We start from the raw sequence: 8,224 nt of genomic DNA, 5'->3' as shown, positions 1-8,224 counted from the left end.
CACTCTCCATGTGTGTATATCACCCCCGTGGTATAATCATGTTATCCCCAGTATATCCATTTGTAGGCACACTGCAGGGATAACACCCACTCTCCATGTGTGTATATCACCCCCGTGGTATAATCATGTTATCCCCAGTATATCCATCTGTAGGCCCACAGCAGGGATAACACCTACTCTCCATGTGTGTATATCACCCCGTGGTATAATCATGTTATCTGTAGGCCCACAGCAGGGATAACACCCACTCTCCATGTACCACCTCTCTCCATGTGTGTATATCACCCCGTGGTATAGTCATGTTATCTGTAGGCCCACAGCAGGGATAACACCCACTCTCCATGTGTGTATATCACCCTGTGTTATAATCATGTTATCCCCAGTATATCCATCTGTAGGCAGGGATCTGGTCAAGCCATGAGATGCTGCCATCCATCAGTACCAATCTATATAGACATCAAACTTTTTTCATTTCATTGTCCATTTCTTTAGTATTTTTATTTTCATACATGTGTTCTGCTGTGTTCTGTCATGTATTAACTATACATCAACCAGTATTAGATTTGTCTCAACAAGAGTGTAAAACAGTGCTTTTTCCACTGTTGTTGGTCTAAACACGGACTTGTATATAGGTCCGTGGTCTAAACAACCAGACGAGGAAGTCAATTCTATGAAAATTGTTAAGGATTGTTTACATTTCCTGGTCATATATGACAGCGGTCTGTAAATAATCGAGTCTGGACCTCACAGTCCAGTGATTAACATCATGAGCATCCATCCACGCGATTGGGATACAGTGACGTGCATTGACCAAGTCAGCGAGCCTGACCACCCGATCCCTTGCGTCGCCTCTTATGACAAGCATACCGGTAGTCGCCTTTTAAGGCAAGCATGGGTTGCTTAAGACCTATTCTACCCTGGATCTTCACAGGTCCAAAATAAGAAAAGAAAAATCTGAAACACATATTTGACAAGATGATGTCTTTAACGTAGTGTCGACCAAGTGAAACATGTAAAATAAAATAAAACATATAGTGTATTTCTATATGACAAGTCAATGCTACTTTCCCTCTCGTACTGACCTGGAATCATCATTATGGTTATCAGTCAACAGTCAGTGGAGACAATTCTCAGTTTGTGTTGAGTCAGCAGAACCCTTGGAGAAAACACCTGATGATAACAGATAGGTTCAACAATGGAGCTGTTTGTGTCTGTGTAATAAGTCGTGTCCATGTCATACTGAGGCTGGGATTAAAAACTTGGTTGAAATGTTGAAAAAAATGAAAAAGAGAAGCAGTTATTAATTCCACGGAATTGAGTAAAATTATTTAAAATACTTTAATTAAAACCTGTTGAAAATTTATCTTAATAATGCCCACATCCACTTTCTTTTCTTTCTTTTTCTACCCACTTAACATTTTGAGGAAATGAAACAAAAATAGTTGAAATTAGATGTTTTTAAATATTCTTTTTAACCAGAATGAAATATATACCATATATCACCGTAGATCAGCCAAATTTTGCAGACCAGAAAAAAGATTCTGAAGAAAGGTGTTGACCTTTGTAAAGGTTATGCTTCAATCAAACTCTTTTTCTGCTGGTAAAACAACTACATTGTATTCCTGCAGGTGAATGAACAACGCTATAGCAAACTGTGTCAATGAAATTGTAAAAATTTGCAATTGAACATCACTAGACATGATGATTTACCATTTCAAATGTATTTCTTTTTATGCCAGGCATTGTTTTATATGCAGGGATTAAGATTACCGTGTACCATCTGGCATTGTTTGACAATTGATGTTTTACACAATGATTTACGGTAGATGTTCTTTTCCTTATTTGCTTATACCTGGCCATCTACGGTAATCATTGCTATCCATTGTACCAGCGTAACTGTCCCCTGTCTTGATGAATTGTCCATGATTGTTGAATTACACAAGATATAATGTGTTGACTGTACAGTTTTTAGGTTTATACTCCAATGAATTGTAGATAGTGTTTCATGAAGTAGTCATGCTGTAAATAGTTGTATAGACGTGCGTGAGGACTCTGTGATAGCAGTAGTGTAGACGTACCTGGAAGGAGGGCTGGCTTTATGGCCTGGGGGTGCCCGCAGGGGGTGGAAATTTCAAATTATTGACTTACCCCTGGGCAATTTTAAACTGTAAAAAGTCACTTGTCTGGAAACAATTTGTCACTCATTGCTCACCCCAGAATCCCAAGTACTGCTAAACACAAATCTCAGAAGCATTGAGAAAAGGTGCAGTTTGATGTTAAATTATTGTAAAAATATCAAGAAAAATTAAATATATAATTTTTCATTTTTTTTTGTTTAAATGTTAACTCAGCACACAAAATATGATTTTTATTTGCATCCCGCGTACCACTCTGAGTTACGAATACCATCTAAATTGACACTTGAGTCCTGCACACAAAAAGGTACTTGTCCAGGTAATTTACCAAAAACTTTTTTTTATCACAAAAGTGATATTTTACTGCCCGGTTTCATTTTGACATTGATGAAAAAGTTTTTGTTTCTCCAAGGCTTTTTGAGCAGACAATGCAACCTGCATGACTTCTGACAATATGTTGTGCAATTTGGCAATATTATACTCTGTTCAACCAATCAGAAACCGTGCCCCAAAGTGTGATCAGAATCAGGTGAAGGAAGAACGGGATATTTGTACTTTTAAAAAACTATTTAATACTTGTTACAAATAATTTCACATAATTGACTTAAGGTCTGCTAAGTTTATTGGTTGCCCACAGGTGAGTGAACCTGATTCTTTTGCTTGTTTGGAAGTCTCACATGATGAAGCGTTGATTTTCCACCCCCTGAGTGATAAGGTCTACACATTGTAAATAGTGCCGGAGACGGAATCAAACTTGTTGGGGCTGCCAATCTGCCTGGGCGCGGCCCCCCTTTAGGATCACCTGATTTATGAAGTCACAATGTAGAAACATATGACATCACCATGACAAATATGTCAGCTTTTATGTACCAGCATATTATGAAAGTGTTTGATTCACCATTCTTTAAGCAAAAAAAAAATTTTTTGTCATTTATACCAAACATTTCTAGACAAAGTCAATTCAGATGTAAAAGATTAGTCTTTTTTGTTACATGTTTATTATTACTGTTTGATTCTGTACCCTGGAAGTTCAGGCCATAGTCCAGGACAGTCTCTTCCCCTTCCCCGCGTAGCAGGTCATATTGAGGAGCATATTTGCTTATATCAATTTGTCATTGTTTGAAAGGTATTAAGTTTAATGCCTCTTTGTTATTATAGATTTAAATAATCTCTGGCACTAAAGGTAATAAAAGTCATGTTCTTTCATTCTTTAACCGTTCGTATCTGAGTTACCGGTTTGCCATGTTGTTTTCTATTGAACACGTAAATGCATTTGGTCACTGCTGACTCTCGACTCCCTCATCAGCCATTGTTGTGTATAGGTCACAGTCAATCTGAAATTACACTTATCGTCATGGCAACAGCTTCTGACTGCATGATCAATAAACTATGGTCTTTTTATTGCAAAATGTTGTCTTGTTGTTTCTTGAAGGTAAATTGATACGACAGCTAACCAATGCGAGTGAATGTTGTTTTACAAAAATATTTCATCCAATATGACGTCATCAAGTTGTGATCGCATGTTCAAATCTCCAGAAATGATGTCATGATAGAACAATGTTTTATCGTGATGAAGAACACATTCTTCAGTGTACTTGCGATTTGTCGCTAGGCTGTCTTATATTAGGGATTATGGTTATGGGATAGGGGTTATGATAGTCACAGCATTGTGGTCACTTTCTGAAGTGGGATCGAGATCCTGATTTAGTCTGCATGGTTTACTGGGAGACTATTCTTTCCAAATATTCGACTCAACAACCCAACTGCTTCAGTCATAGGTTTTGTCATCTTCCCAAGGCAAGAGAGTTAACTGACTATGAAAAGTCTAGTTTCCACCCTTGCCGAACTAGGCTGGTATTATGGTAACGTTTTGGCTTGACTAACGAGTCTATGCATAGTCCAATCAAAATCGCGCAATTAAATCTAAATGTGGTTCGTGAACTGTCGTGCAGATTTCGGTCGGTTGCACCGCCAATTTGTCAGCAGATATTTTCCAAACCTTTTCATGTTTTTGATCAAGGTGCTTGCGTGATTTGATGCACCTCGCGATGAAAGACCCGTTTTATGACAATATAGACCTTGATGATCGACCATATCTTCTTGACTGGGCGCCACCGTTTTGTTTGAAACAAATGCAAGGGATGGAATCTGATAGGTCCATAGGAGAGGCTTAGAAGGGACATAACTCGTAATAACCACTGGTGGCGCTACGATCGAGCCCAGGAATTCCAGCCAAGTTCGGCAAGGGTGGAAACTGGACTTTTAAAGTCAGTTAACTCTCTTGCCTCGGGAAGAGGAGGTTTTGTAAATTGGCTGTCACACACTCTTCTCTGCCATTTACTAGAGCTGGAGCAATACACACATTCCTGATCAAATTTGTATCTTGATGGTGAAGTCATGACACAATACATATCCTGATACAACCGTGAAGATCCGGGGTAGAACAGTTCTTCAGCAACCCATGCTTGCTGTAAAAGGCAACTATGCTTGTCGTGAGAGGTGACTAATGGGATCGGGTGGTCAGGCTTGCTGACATGGTGGATGCATGTCATCGTATCCCAATAGTGTGGATTGATGCTCATGATGTCAATCACTGGATCATCTGGTCCAGACTCGATTATTTACAGACTGCCGTCATATACCTGAAATATTGCTTGTGTCATTTTGACAGGCAGTGTCACTTTATTAGCAGATATTGAAATGCATGGCACACATTCTAATGATACATTGCAGACAAAATCCTCAACTTTAGTGAAAATACTGCGCCAATGTCTTAGTATACTGAAGTTATTGTGCTAGGTTAACATAATAACTTAGAAAAAGTTAGTAAGGCTTAAAAAAATAAAAGAATAGGATCTCAGGCAATGACCTTTGAAAATATAGTGCAGGCAGGTGGTTGTTTTTTGTTTTGCTTGTTTAAACTAGTATGCAAGCAAATTAACCTGGGAAAGTGCCTCCCTTCATAAACAAGCATACATAGAGAGAATCTCACCCTTGTGTCTTGATATTGGCAAGCCTCGGAGTTTTTCCACTTTCATCAACGAGTGTTGATATATTTGATATCCAAAGACTCGAGGGTGAGATTTTATTTATCATCCAACATCATTCCTCCAACTTCTTCAGTTTGTAGATAGAGATTACTACACGAGTGTCTGTCAGATACCATTGATCTTACAACGAGTTGTTTCAAAACGTATCTTACGAGCAAAAGCGAGTTAGATACGTTTTGTAACAACGAGTTGTAAGATCAATGGAATCTGACAGGCACGAGTGCAGTAATCTGTTTCTTACACACCCTAAAATCGCACCTTTTTAGCATCGAATCAATGCATTTTGTCTATTCTCATGATTGCTGTAGCGATCAATATATGACACCACTGTCATAAGTGACGTCATCCTATGTACTGCTTACTACCCATAAATAGTGTGACCCGACACAAAAAGGTTTCCGCCATATCTGTAGATTATCAAGGCGATGATGATAATGCAAACTAGACAAAAACAAAGAACACGCTGGATGCCGAGTTGAAAGTTTACACCTCAAAGAAATTACCAAATATGTGCAACAATGTTTACTTCTGTATGACATCACTACCTGTGACCGACTTCTACAAAATGTTGTATACACTGACAACAGTACGCGGGTTTTCCAGAGGAGGATTTTCGTTGATTGAGGGATCGTATATACATATATGTGTCACATAAGTAATCAGAAACATTCTGACAATCTGCGTACTGTTATTTGTTTACCATGTTTTCAAATGTAACAAAGAGAATTAGTCAGAAATGCAGATAACTACCGTTGTCGTTTTGCGTGATTTAGCGTCAGTCATGGCGTCACTCAGGATGGAAACTTTTAAGGCTTCTGTTGAATTTACCACATCATTGTAATGTATATATGTGTAATTCCATAATTAATGCAACGATATTCTTCCCATGAATATTCTCAAACGTGTGATGGAGCCAATGTGTGCAACAATTAGACGAAAGTACATCTAAAAATGCAATACAGTGTAAAATCTGAATTTTGCTTTGTTTACATTTCAGCAAGCACAGTGTTCGTTTCCATACCTACTTTATTTTGTATGACTTCATCTAGATAATTTGCATTGGTGACGAAGACCATTTGTCATGTGTTTCTCAAATATATGAGGAATTCAGGGATGCATGTATAGCAGCTGAGTTTGAAATATACCTGATCGAATAGGCGTCTCATAACTGGCATTTTGTAAACACAATCCAATATGGCGGAATGTACACTTCGGCGTTCATGTATGCAATTCTAGGCTTATCAGCGACGTTGCAGAATTGACAGTAAATGATAAACAGAAGGGGGAATTCAAAACTGTAAAGTGTATTAGTTTGTGTGATGTATTTTTAATTTTATTCGACTTTGAAGTGAGGGTTGAAGAGGATGGACATATGTGTCGCTGTGGCATCCAGGGGGTTCACACTCTGAAAAATGATAACGTTGACATAACAACAGATAATGTAACTGAGCATGAGCAACTTATGAATGACTTACACTCAGGAAAGTAGTCTGTCATTATCTGACCTCAAGTCATCACTATGGAGTAGCCAATCACGGGCCTGGAATTGGATCTCACACATATGTTTGATACCAGTTATCTCAAATGGGTTTCTCATCCACAGGTGTGTAAGACACTCCTATTGCCGCCATGACCATAACACGAGATGCGCAGTGAAGCAGTGCGCATGTAAAGGGAAGTAACTGCGTGCTATATTGGCTCGCATTGATTTTAAGTATTAGTATTAACATGTGGCAGATATTATGATGATGCAGGCGGTGACTGATCATTTACATTATCTACAGTAAATCATTTACATTATCTACAGTAAACCATTTACATTATCTACAGTAAACCATTTACATTATCTACAGTAAACCATTTACATTATCTACAGTAAATCATTTACATTATCTACAGTACAGTAGACAAACAGACATCAGGTGTAAGAACATTAATGATTTTATTGATCAGATTCCATTAGAAAATGAAACAAAGATACAAAGTAGACATTTTATTTGAACATTTACAAAACACGCAAAGATTTGGAAGGAGAACAAAATAGTTATTGCTTTGTTGGCAGTAATAGACACATATGGTTCATTTCCATGATACAAAGTGTATCAGTGACTGCGTGAGTATGGTTTTCACAGCTTTCAGCAGTATTAGGGCGGGAGACACCAGCAATGGGCTTCCCACATTGTAATAGCATGTTGGGAATCAAAACAGGGTCTTTGGCCTGACAAGCAAACGCTTTAACCTCTAGGCTAGCCCACTGCCCCCAAGTCTTCAGATGTGCTAAAGATGGACCTAGTCCTGGTAAAGAGATATTCAGACAGGTGATGTTTAACCTGCTACATTGTACTGTAGAATAAGTTTTCAGACAGGTGATGTTTAACCTCCAAGATAATACTACAGAATAAATATTCAGACAGGTGATGTTTATAACCTCCATGAAAGTACTATAGAATATATATTGAGACAGGTGATGTTTAACCTCCAAGAAAATACTACAGAATAAATATTCAGACAGGTGATGTTTATAACCTCCAAGAAAGTACTATAGAATATATATTGAGACAGGTGATGTTTAACCTCCAAGAAAATACTACCAAATACATATTGAGACAGGTGATGTTTAACCCCCAAGAATTTACTGTAGAATAAGTACTTAGGCATAATGTTTCACTTCCAAAAATATACTGTTGAAGAAATATTCAGACAGGTGATGTTCAACCTCCAAGATAATACTAAAGAATAAATATTCAGACAGGTGATGTTTGAACCCCAAGAATGTACTGTAGAATAAGAATTCAAGCAACTAATAAGAAGTTTTCTATCATGTATAATTAAAAGGTACCGGGCACATTATTGTAAGAAAGATCTATCTAAGCCATATGGACACCATATTGTGTACTCTGTCATTACAGCGAGTTCATTGGACATATTGCTGATCTATCCACCTCTGCGCTGCTCTTGTCTGCGGCATCATGGAGCTCTGTCGGTATAGTTATCATATTTGTAAGAGCCAGGTCATAATTGTAGTTAAAATGGCTTTAC

Source organism: Haliotis cracherodii, unplaced genomic scaffold (assembly GCF_022045235.1).
Source record: "Haliotis cracherodii isolate W230 unplaced genomic scaffold, xgHalCrac1.p SCAF_2, whole genome shotgun sequence".
NCBI lineage: Eukaryota > Metazoa > Mollusca > Gastropoda > Lepetellida > Haliotidae > Haliotis > Haliotis cracherodii.
The sequence above is the reverse complement of the archived record's forward strand: the minus strand, read 5'-3'. Positions refer to the sequence as shown.